General features: G+C 43.9%; 1 protein-coding gene across 2 annotated transcripts in view; it reads left to right on the top strand.

Annotated features, from left to right (window-relative positions):
* LOC136884657 (uncharacterized) overlaps positions 1-12129 on the top strand; it is a 578112-nt gene that overhangs the window by 24934 nt on the left and 541049 nt on the right. The window lies entirely within an intron of this gene.

Raw genomic sequence — 12129 nt, 5'->3', positions numbered from 1 at the left:
TCCTTTGGCCCTTTAGCCCTTTAGCCATTTTGCCTATTAGCCCTTTAGCCCTTTAGCCCTTTTGCCCATTAGCCCTTCAGCCTATTATCCCTACAAGGAATGTGCGGTAATCTAATCTTCTTAGAACAAAGGTATCCCCTGACATGTTCTAAACACATGTTGTATTGAGTACAGTGTTCGGTTCTACTTATTTAGTGTTCTAAATACTTCAATCAATGTTCCGATCACATGATAAAGTTCACGACATAGAGTACAGTGTTCAATTCTAGTCTTGTTACGTTTCTTTTGTGATTTCCAAGTCTAAACATGCTTAATGACGTCATCACTGCAGCCCGTGCTTACTCTAACTATTCCGATGCAGGTTTAAACTTGTTCGATAGTGCCATGCCTTGACATAAGAGGGGCCTTAACAGCTTATGTATAGCCGCTATTGTCTAAAGATAGCTGCTGTGAAGAAAAAGCACGTCGAATTTTTCAAATTGCGCGCCACCACATTTCAAAGGTATGAGGTTTAGTGCTGTAAAAATACCTGCACGATGCAAAGCTAGCTTTCTTCATCAGAGCAGCCACCATCTTGTGTGAGCACCTCTAGGCCGTATCACAAGCAGCTGTGTATAGTCATCATCTTGTCGCTACTACCTCCCGCAAGCACCCCTAGGGCGTCTCATAAGAGCAGCAGCCATCTTGTGCAAGCGCTCTTAAGCTGTCTCATAAGAAGCTATGTATAGCCGCCATCTTGTAAAAATAGATAGCTGCCAATGCCAAAGGGCCTAAGTAGGAATCGAACCGTCGATCTCATCATTAGACTATGTTTCTCTTGTTCCTGATACTGCAAACCTAGGTATTAGGTAGAAAAACTTTGTCCGTTTTGCTCAACGATGCACCGTTTTCGAGATGTTTAACATTTTGCATTTAAGCCCCAAATTTAATGAATCGAACCTGCACGGCACGTTATACTCTCTACCATAGCTAGACTTGATCATGTTGCGAAGACTTGCTTCATTACAAGCTGAAACAGAGCTAATGCTAAAGGGCCTAAGTTAGAACCGAACCGTTGATCTCATCATTAGACTATGTTTCTCTTGTTCCTCATTCTGCGAACCGAGGTATTGGGCAGAACATTTTTTGTCCGTTTTGTTCTACGATGCACCGTTTTCGAGGTATTTAACATTTTGCTTTTAAGCCCCAAATTTAATGAATCGAACTAGCAGGACACGTTAGCCTCTAAGATAGCTTTCTTCATAAGAGCAGCAGCCATCTTGCGCAAGCACCCTTAAGGAGTCTCATAAGGTGTCGTGTATAGCCGCCATCTTGCGGCCGCCAACTTGCGCAAGCATCCTTAGGGTATCTCTAGCCATCTTGTGCAAAGGACCCTTAAGCCGTCTCATAAGAGCAACCGCCATCTTGCGCAAGCATCCCTAGGGAGTCTCATAAGGAGCCTTGTATAACCGTCATCTTGCGCAAACATCCCAAGGGCGTCTCATAAGAACCTATGTATAGCGGTCATCTTGCATAAGCAACTTTAAGGAGTCATGTATAGCCACCATCTTGTGCAATTAGCGTCGAGAGATGGCTGATGTAGAATTTTTCTTTTTAAATTATCCGCCACCATATTTCAAAGGTATGTACCTAAAGAGTGTAACACTGAGCTCTATAGATTAAAGATGGCGGATGACAGCTGACAAAGAGCGCGTGAGTTTGTTTACTAAACAAGAGCACGTGGAATTTTTCAATTTGCCGCCACCACATTTCAAAGATATCTAGCTAAAGATGGCAGCATGGTGCTCTCTTGATTAAAGATGGCGGATGACAGCTAACAGAACTTTTCAAATTGCCCGCTACTACATGTCATAAAGAGGGCAGCACCGTGCTCTGTAGATTAAAGATGGCGGATCACAGCTGTCAAAAAAGCACGTGGCTTTGTTTCCAAACAAGAGCGCATAGAATTTGCCGCCACCACATTTCAAAGGTATCTAGCTAAAGAGTGCGGCACTGAGGTTTGTGATGCAAGATGGCGGATGACAGCTGTCAGAAAAAAGCACGAGAGTTTGTAAAGCACGTGGAATTTGCCACCGCCACAAAGAGGGCAGCACGGTGCTCTGTTGATTAAAGATGGCTGCTGTCACGTGGAATTGCTTGCCACCACATATATCTAGCTGAAGAGGGCAGCACGGTGCTCTCTGGATTAAATATGTGTGCTGTCAAAAAGCATTTTTCAAATTATCCGCCACCACATTTCAAAGGTAAGTAGCTAAAGAGGGCAGCACTGTGTTCTATAGATTAAAGATGGTGGATGACAGCTGTCAGAAAAGCACGTGGATTTGTTTACCGATTGAAACCTCGCGCTAGTGAGGTTAAGTTGGTAGCACTAAGGTTTAGGCCCGCCAAGATGGCAGCACTGCCGATGACAGGTGGCGAATTTGCATCTCCTGCAGTAAAGAGGGCAGCACGGTGCTCTCTTCATTAAAGATGGCGGATGACAGCTAACGAAATTGCCCCGCATGAGGGCAGCACGGTGCTCTGTTCATTAAAGATGGCGGATGACAGCTAACTAAATTGCCCGCATGATAGCATTATAGTGCTCTGTTGGTTAAAGATGGCGGATGACAGCTGTCAAAAAGCATGTGGCTTTGTTTCCAAACAAGAGCACGTGGAATTTGCCGCCACCACATTTCAAAGGTATCTAGCTAAAGAGGGCAGCACTGTACTCTGGTACTTAAAGATGGCGGATGATGGCTGTCAAAAAAGCGCGTGGGTTTGTTTCCAAACAAGTGCATGCAGAATTTTTCAAATTACCGCCACCACATAAAGGGCAGCACGCTGCTCAAAGATGGCTGCTGTCAAAAAGTTTTTTCAAATTATCCGCCACCACATCTCAAATGGTAAGTAGCTAAAGAGGGCAGCACTCTGCTCTATAGATTGAATATGGCTGATGACAGCTGTCAGAAAAGCACGTGGATTTGTTTATCTCGCGCTAGTGAGGTTAAGTTGGTAGCACTATGGTTTAGGCATGCCACGATGGCAGCACTGCCGATGACAGGTGACGAATTTGCAGCTACTGCGATAAAGAGGGCAGCACGGTGCTCTGTAGTTTAAAGATGGCGGAAGGCAGCTGTCAAAAAGCACGTGGATTTGTTTATCTCGCGTTAGTTAGGTTAAGTTGGTACTACTGAGGTTTAGGCCCGTCAAGATGGCAGTACTGAGGTTAGCGATGCATTGTTGTCTGTCAAAAAGCACGTGGCTTTGTTTGCCAATTCAAATCTCGCGCTAGTTAGGTTAAGTTGGTACCACTGAGGTTTAGGCCCGTCAAGATGGCAGTACTGAGGTTAGCGATGCGTTGTTGTCTGTCAAAAAGCACGTGGCTGTCAAAAAACACGTGGCTTTCTTTACCAATTCAAATCTCGCGCTAGTTAGGTTAAGTTGGTACCACTGAGATTTTGGCCCGTCAAGATGGCAGCAGTGAGGTTAGCGATGCGTTGTAGTCGATGACAGCTGTCAAAAAGCACGTGGCTTTGTTTACAAATTCAAATCTCGCGCCAAAATTCAAATTTTCCGCCAAAATTCAAATTTCCCGCCAAAATTCAAATTTCCCGCGGGAATCGGAGGGGCCCCTGGGAGCCCGGAGGAGGTGGTGGCGGCCGAATCCCTGTATTATACTACTCACGTGTACACTGAGCCGTTTAGCCATATTTTGAGCTAAGTCGTCATCATGATCATCTGGAGCAGTTTCGAACCACAGACTGGGACATGATCCTCTCCATCGTTTTCCGTCATCAATCATCTGCATTTAGCGCGGTAGCAGATTCCCTAAGAATTGGTTACCTCTTATTTACATTTATTTTTGTTTCCTAGCTTTCTCTCAGATATTATCAACGACCTTAGAAATTTATGGAACATTTCCCTTTATAGTTTATTCCAATCGCTCACTCCTCGTCCTATAAATGAATATTTACCCCAATCTGTATTCTTGAGTTCCAACTTTATCTTCATATTATCATCTTTCTTGCTTTTAAAACCTCCACTCAATATTATCCTTGTACTGATGTCATTCCACGCCATCTCTCCACTCACAGCTCGGAACATACCACTTAGTCAAGCATCTCCTCTCCTTACTCCCATGTCTTCCCAGGCCAAAGTTTGCATCAATTTCGGAAGATTACTCCTTTCTCGGAAATCTCCCAGAACAAATCGTGCTCCAGTTCTCGTATTAATTGAGGGTCCCATAGACTGGACCCATACTCTAACTGGGGTCTTACCAGAGACTTATTCGCCCTCTCCTTTACATCCTTACTACAACCCCTGAATACTCTCATAACTAGAGACGGAATTTGGCTATTTTATTCCTATGTTCAGAAACGTAGGCTTTTGAGATATAAATCCGTTTTAGGGTCTCTTTAGTTACATTTTGTTGGTGTTATTGTGCCTATAAATGCCTATTTCAGGGGTTTATGCCTATTTGCAGCATAACTGCCTATTTGATGCCTTTTGACTGCATTTTAAAGAAGCCCGTTTTCTTCCAGTGCATTGCATTGTAGCTGGTGCGCTCGAGTCTACTCCACGAACAAAAACGGGAATTCCTGCCAGTCATCAGAAATAGTGCTTGGGAAATCTCCATCAGGAGAAACAAGGAAGAATTTGACCTCAGCCGTCTGAGCCACTCAGCGTGGGTAACTAATATTTAAGAAGTGAAGAGAAACGAATAGACAATTACCAATGGACGTAATGGGAACATTTTTAAGGGATACCGACATTCCCCCTTGGCCGAAAGTGATATTGCTTCTTGAATATTTCTAATATCTCTGTCTCTACCCAGGTTAGGGCCGAGTCTTGCTAAATTGTGACAAAAAGTAAGGTTACGGGTGCATGCCACGACAATTTCAGATTACGCGGTTTTCTAATTTTCAATGAGGGTGGCAGCCTTGTCGGCACACATGATGCAGGATCTATAAAGTAAGAATACAGCTTGGTGCGTCCCTGGCAAGGATCTGTGCTCGACGCTACTCACGTATCGTTTCACGTCATTTTTATTTTTTCGAATCAAGTGTAAAAAATACATATATATCAACATAAAAACTGCGATGCATCTGACACGAGTACAGGAAGCGGTATCAACGTAGCCTTTTTACCAGTCCAATGTGAACAATAATTGTCTTCAGACCTATGCACTGCAATGGTGGGAACTAAACTGGAGCATCCAACATTCAAAGAATTTTTTAGAAAATACACAGAAAGTTTTGACGGAACCTCTGGGAAGGTAGCCGCTGTCAGTGAAAAGTTCGATAGGGTCCTGCAGCAGAATCCAGGATGGAAAGGGATGGTAAAAGTAGGCAGCGTCGTACGAGGAGAGATAGATGAAACAATGGAAATACCACCAGACGAAGTGGCTTCTTTGAAGTTTTGTCTGACCACTTGATGTAATGTTGAAAGATCTTTCTCCCAGTACAAAGTCATTCTGCATAACAGGAGAACAAGATTCTTACAGAAAAACCTGAAAAAATGGCTTGTTGTAAATTCTTTTGTAGTAATTCAGTGTGTTATTAAATTAGAAGTATTTTTCCATACCTATATTGTTGCCTATTTTACACGCTAATGCCTAATTACACGCCGATTTTAACTGTTTTAGTGCCTATAATTGTCATTTCTACTCATGACCATGTGAAGAGATCTGTAACCTTTCTTAACTACCTCGTTCATATGATTTACCCTCAATAAAGATCATTCCTAATATTAATACCTAGGTACTTAGCCTGTTCCCCATGAGGTACGATCACCCGATCAACACAATAATTAAAAATGAGAGGCCTTTTCCTCTCGCTGAAACTTACAACTTGACTTTTCATCCCATTTATATTCATACTATTGCCTGCTGTCCATCTCGCTACAGCCTTATGTTGGCAGATTTACCGGTACTTTAAAAATCTCCTGTGGGACAAAATTCCGGCACGTCGGTGTCTCAGAAAACCATGGAAGTAGTTTGCAGTCAACCATAGTAATTCACTTCTCTTAGAATATTCCGTTTTTCCGCTGAAACAAAAACAAAAAACTGCATTAGGCTATAACGTCTTCTTTTTGCTCACAACAATACTTTCTCCCATCTGCAATTAATCGAGGGCCATTTAACAGCGTGTTTGGGGTTTGCTGTACTGCACTGCCGGGGGCGAACGTAGCGGAGCGCATTCAGTCGGAAGCACCGACAACAATCCCCCGTCTCCTCTACGTGTACTGTGGAGCTGCGCATGCGCCAATCTCAAGTCTCAAAGCCTGACAAGAAACATCGCTTCGTCCGCGGTGATTCTTGTGGACTAAGGAGGTGATGTGAAGATTCAAACTGTTAGCTTTAGTTACACATTTACTGTGAGTACTGCGTAATGAACACGCACTGTTTATCACCACGACTGTTTGTAGCTTATTGTCATATTATCATTGTTTATTATGCTCTTTTTTTTTGTAAGTGAAGTGTAATATAAAACAGGGGCTTATTAATGTCGGTAAAAGTCTTCTCCATGATATCATTCAATATGGTATGTCATGTGAAGACCACTGTATTAAATGCAGTTCATTCTTTTCAGCTTTGGCTCACATCAAATAACTTGTGTTAGATGATGTAGTTGTTGCTGTTCTTTACTATTTGTTTTGACAACTACAGTGCTGGATATTGCCGTAGTGAACATTTGTAGTGATCACTGGGATGAAAGAGCTGTTTCTTTAAAAGTCATTTTGAGTGTTACTTAGTTTGTATAAGTAACATACGGTATTTTTCTGTTCTTTTTTATCAAGCATACCGTCTGTGTTGCTTCCATGTTCATAGGGAACAGTGTTTGAATGAATCGATACACGTTTCAACGCCAGATACTATGCATAAATAAAAGAGATAACAAGGATAATAAAATTTATGAAAAGGAACTTAATTTCCAGGAGCCGATAAAGTGTAATTATTACTGTGCCAGCATTTGAGCAAAAACTGTAAAGCTGCTCAAGTACTATGGGTATTGTAGTATTCTGAATCCAGTATGTTTTGGTTCGATTCTGTCTCATGAGAGCAGTTGTGAGCTTGTGTGTGTATGCTTCTTTGATACATTCATGTGATATTAAATGCCTGGGCCATTATTTAGAGGTGTGTAGTAGCTGTTACTCATGCCGTGCTGCCGCGACTTGTCCTGAGACGCAGATACTAGTAGAGTTGCTGCTGTGCAACGTATCAGCAAATTATAACAAATGAGGTTACAACTCGGAATCGTGTAACAACACAGTACTGACTTTGAGAAGGAACTATTTACTTCATTTATGTCTGGCTCCAGGACTAAATGGTTAGTGTGTTGCCTTTGGTCACAGGGGTTCAGCGTTCGATTCCCGGCAGGGTCAGAAATTGTAAACATCGTTGTTAAAATTTAATATATTTTTTATGTTCCTCAAACTGTAAACATGTGTTCCATATGCCTGCTGTCAATAAATTATTTTTATATCATCTGCCTCTGAATTGGTTAACGCCGTATGACATCACATTATAGACCTCTCCTACGAACACGTGTTCAGATCACAGAACTTGTGTTGCAGAACGCATGACGATCTGGTTGTTGTCATTATGGTTGGTCTTCTTTTCTGGATAATGTAAAGGTAACAGAATGGTGTATCCTGAGGTGACTTCATCTGGTCGATATATGTTCGCCACAATTGGTCACTGACAGACATCCTGTAGCTATCGGCCATTTTTTATCGGGACACCTCTAGTCACCCTCCGGCCTTCGGAAGACGTTGTCTTTCTCAGTCACGTCCTTAACGGGCTCCGGTTTCAGGACCGTATCACACGTTATAAGTCTACGGAGACACCTTCTTTCTTGTCCAAACTGAGCTGGTTGGGGTGAACACGTTCCTCCTTCTGTTGCAAATCATCGCCGACCGGACAGGGCTCCCTTACTCCTTCTCCGGTTGCTTCCCTGCCACTCGGATATCTCCGCTACTACTACAGATTCCAGCACTCGGAGCATGCGCACTGGAACGGCAGGTACGGGCTAGGAAAAAGCAGCGGCCCGAAGGGGCTGGATAAAGGTCGTATTAAGCGAAAAATACCAACTTCAATTAACAACGAGATCTCGCCAAGCTTCTTTAATTACAAGTTCGAAAACTTTAACTCCTTTAAGAACATCAAATAACAACAATTTACAATTAAGAAGATAATACCCGTATGTACATTCAAAATTATTACAAAATACTAACGAGGGAGCCAGCCCTCTCTATCAGGTACAAGTTCACATGCATACGTGAAGGGTTTCGCATTGCAACTTCCCGAACATAAGCCGGGGATCAATAAGGAATATGAAAGACCTTCAAAATTTTACGATAAAATTGAGAATAAATTAAACATGGCCTTCCAGTATCTTAACCAACGCAACGCCCGAAGGCACATAGAAAATCCGTAGTGGATTACAATAACGTAGAAAAACAACACCTACTTAACCCCACTATGGAATGTTTCGGCCATGAAAGTACTTTCTTAAAATTGAATCAAACACATCAACTAGAAATCTTAAATAAAGATTAAATCCAAAGCACAAAGTTCCTATCATTACACAGTGACAAATCTCGTATTTACCTCAGGCACCTTAAATTTCGACATCTTAAGGGGACAGTACAATAGCAAGATCCCTCTCTCTCTCTCTCTCTTACCTCCGCGCTAGCGTGCCGGGTTCGAGGGGCTAGAAGGCAAGCCCGTCAGATAACAGACTGCTCTGAGTGCAATCAGCAGAATCACCCGGCCGGCCGAGGACAACGACCGCGAGCCGAGCAGCGGTCACGTGAACCGAAACTCCCCTCTAGAAGAGAGGGGAGTTGGAGAGGGGCGCGAAGCAAGAGAGATAGAGTGAGCTCGGAAGGGAGGGAGGACTCTTCAGGGCGAGAATACTTCTACATTTCCCTGAAGACATGCGGAACGGGCAAAAATACATTTATTCCATAAGAGGGGCAAGGATAGGAAATAAAATACATGTAAATACATCAAATTACACAATACATAGTACAGCTTGCAAGCACATACAATGTAAAAACACTGAAGAAAGATAGTCTGGGGGGGGGGTCACAGTTTACACGGTTCACGCACTACTGTACAGCCACACTCTGCGCAGACGGTGCGACGCAAAGCAAAGTGTTATCGACAGAATAATTAAACACTAATGACAAATGAGAATGTACATATATTCGCCTTGTTCACAGTACTTACCACTCCGCTCGCCCACCAGAGCACCGACTGGTTCGTGAGCATGGAGCGCTGCACTCGCACTACCGATTGCAATCATAGGAGCAACTGCTCTGTCCCCAGCTCTAGTTGCAACCAGCATCATCATCTTCTTTTTGTGACTACCTTATCAGGCATTCTCTGTTTTGGAAGTTGTAATATGGGAAATTGAAACTGTCTCCTGGCATACAAGTCCTGAGGTTCATGATCCCGGAAGTTCTCCTTCGGACGAGTCTACTCATTGTTCTGCGTCACATGTCCAAAACATTTCAGTTTTCGTTTTTTGAGGGAAAACAGCGCTTGCCCATCACGAATTTACAGTGACAACGCAAGCGATTTTCTTGCGATTAACAACCTGCTCAGATCCATTGACTGGAGAAAGATAGAAGAAGATGCCTCGTTGCTACGAATTCAGTGGAAGGGAGGTTGTTCGGAACGGATCTTCCAAACAACCAAAAGAGCGCTTCGCCGTGTGCTGGGAAGAGAATATCTAAACTATGAAGGACTACTGAGTATAATATGTGACTGCAAAGCTCTGATGAACTCTCAACCTCTCACTTAGTCACTTACGTGTAACAAAATCCTGAAAATTTGAGTCCAATCACGCCTAGCATGTTTCTACAAGACATGGCCAATGTGCATACTCCTGATTTGGACTTGATACATGAGAAGTGTTTATCAAAACGGATGAGTTATATTCAGCAACTACATCAGGACTTGAGGAAGCGATTCAGGGACGAGTATATGGATCAGCTTGTACAATGACATCAGAAATCAAATAGCGAAGCAGCAATAATTAAGCACGGGAACATCGTGCTCAGGCGGATCGAATGGCCTATTGTCCTGGAAGACTTCTTCTGGTGAACTTACTCGACCTTTGTACTGTATGCTTCAGTCTGTGTTTACGGGTTGAAGTAGTACGTTGATCAGCCCTATCCAAATGGAGTCGAACCCGGTTACGAAACTTGCAGATATTGTGTTCGTGTATCGGAAAGCAAATGAAGCAGCACAAACGCCGAACTGTTGTACAGGACCAAATATCCACATAGGAGACATCCGGCTCACGCCATGTTTGCACGACTGTTCCAACGATTAACTGAAACAGGGCAATTAGTACAACAGTACAATGACCGAGGAGGACGACAAATTACACAGACTCACGACTTAGAAATTGCAGTAATTTGTCGCATGGATGAAGCGCCTGCAATCATCATTCGAGCAGTTGCACGTGAAATGAATGTTTCGCATATGACTGTGTGGCGAGTATTACGTGAAACGCAGCTACACCCCTATCATCCACAGTCCTGCTGACTTTGCACCTCGAGTCGTGCTCAGCCAATGGGTCTAGCAGCGCCTTGCAGTATATCCTCACTTTTCTGCGTATGTGCTTTTCACAGATCAAGCCTGTTTCACCAGAGACGGAATGCCAAATAGTCACAACAGTCATTTTTGAGCCGATGAGAATCCTCACGCTACAGGTGTGAAGAGCCATCAACACAAAATTTCAGTCAAGATGTGGGCAGATATAGTCAGTGATTACGTAGTAGGCCCGTCTGTTCTTCCTCCCCGCCTAAATGCAGCTGTGTACACAGTGGTGCTCAGAGATGTTCCTGGAACACATCCCACTTGCCCTTCGTCAACGGATGTGGTTCCAACATGATGGAGACCGAGCTCACTTTGGACTGAGGGTTGGTGAGCACATGGATCAGACATTCCCTGCAAAGTGGATAGGAAGAGGAGGTCGTGTGTCGTGGCCCACTCAGTCACCCGACCTCACCCCACTTGAGTTCTTCTTCTGGGCCCATGTGAAAGTCCTCGTGTATGAGACACCTGCCGAGACTGAAGAGGATCTCTTGGCTGCCTGCGACGCTGTTCAAACGACACCGGGGATATTCGAACGGGTACGACAGAACTTTGTGCGACGATGCCATGCCTGCATTGACGCAGGGGGACGCCATTTCGAATATTTATTGTAAATGGAGCAGCTTGTGAAACTTGTGCAGGTACGCGTACTTAAATGACTAGAATTTTGCTTAACTTTTGACTCGATCGTGTCGTAAATATCGCTGCTTATCTCAGATTGAGCCATTCACCGTTCTCCATCATCCATGAAAGTTTGTGACATCATCATAAATACACCCTGTATATGTAACTTATTGCTCTTAGGGTAGCGTTATAAAAATGCCGTGATTGTTTATGGTTTGTGACATAATACGAATGAAAACGAGAATCCCTGGAGAATTAAACATAGTATAAGGGTCATTCAAAACGAAACGAGCACTGTTGAGGCACCTGTCCCACTGCGACGCAAAGCGTTGAATGGCCGTCTCGTAAAATTCCTGGGGCTGCGTTTTGAACGTACTGCTTGACGTCCTCATCTGAGGCAAATGATTTGGCTCTCAGAGCCTCCTTTAGCTCACCTTGGATTTTTTGGGGTCACGGCCACCTTGCATGCTTCCACTGGAGACTTCATCGTTTTGACTCGGTTCGAAGTGATAACACCATGTCTCGTCTCCAGCGACCAGTCGCGAGAGGAACTCGACCCCATTCCTTGGCACAGCGCAGCAGATGTTCAAGAGAGAGCTCCATTCGACATGCTTCTGTGCTGGTTGATTACCTTGAGGCACCGGTTGGGCGCACTTTTAGCGAAATTTAAATCCGTCCTTAATAATGGCGTGAACACTTCCCACGCTCACTCCGACCTCTGCGGCAATGGCTGCTACCCTAACTCGCCGGTCTTGCATAATAAGGGCATCCACCTGCTGGGCAATGGCATCGATAATGCGGTGTGGCGTTCCAGACCGTGCATCATCAGCCAACGACATCCGTCCTTCCATGAATCGTGTGTGCCATGCCTTGACCCTTGCAACGGCCATGTAGTGCTCTCCGTTACTTGTGCC

This window comes from Anabrus simplex, chromosome 13 (assembly GCF_040414725.1).
Source record: "Anabrus simplex isolate iqAnaSimp1 chromosome 13, ASM4041472v1, whole genome shotgun sequence".
In the NCBI taxonomy this organism is placed as follows: Eukaryota; Metazoa; Arthropoda; class Insecta; order Orthoptera; family Tettigoniidae; genus Anabrus; species Anabrus simplex.
Note: the sequence above shows the minus strand (reverse complement) of the source record. Positions and strands in the feature narration are given on the sequence as shown.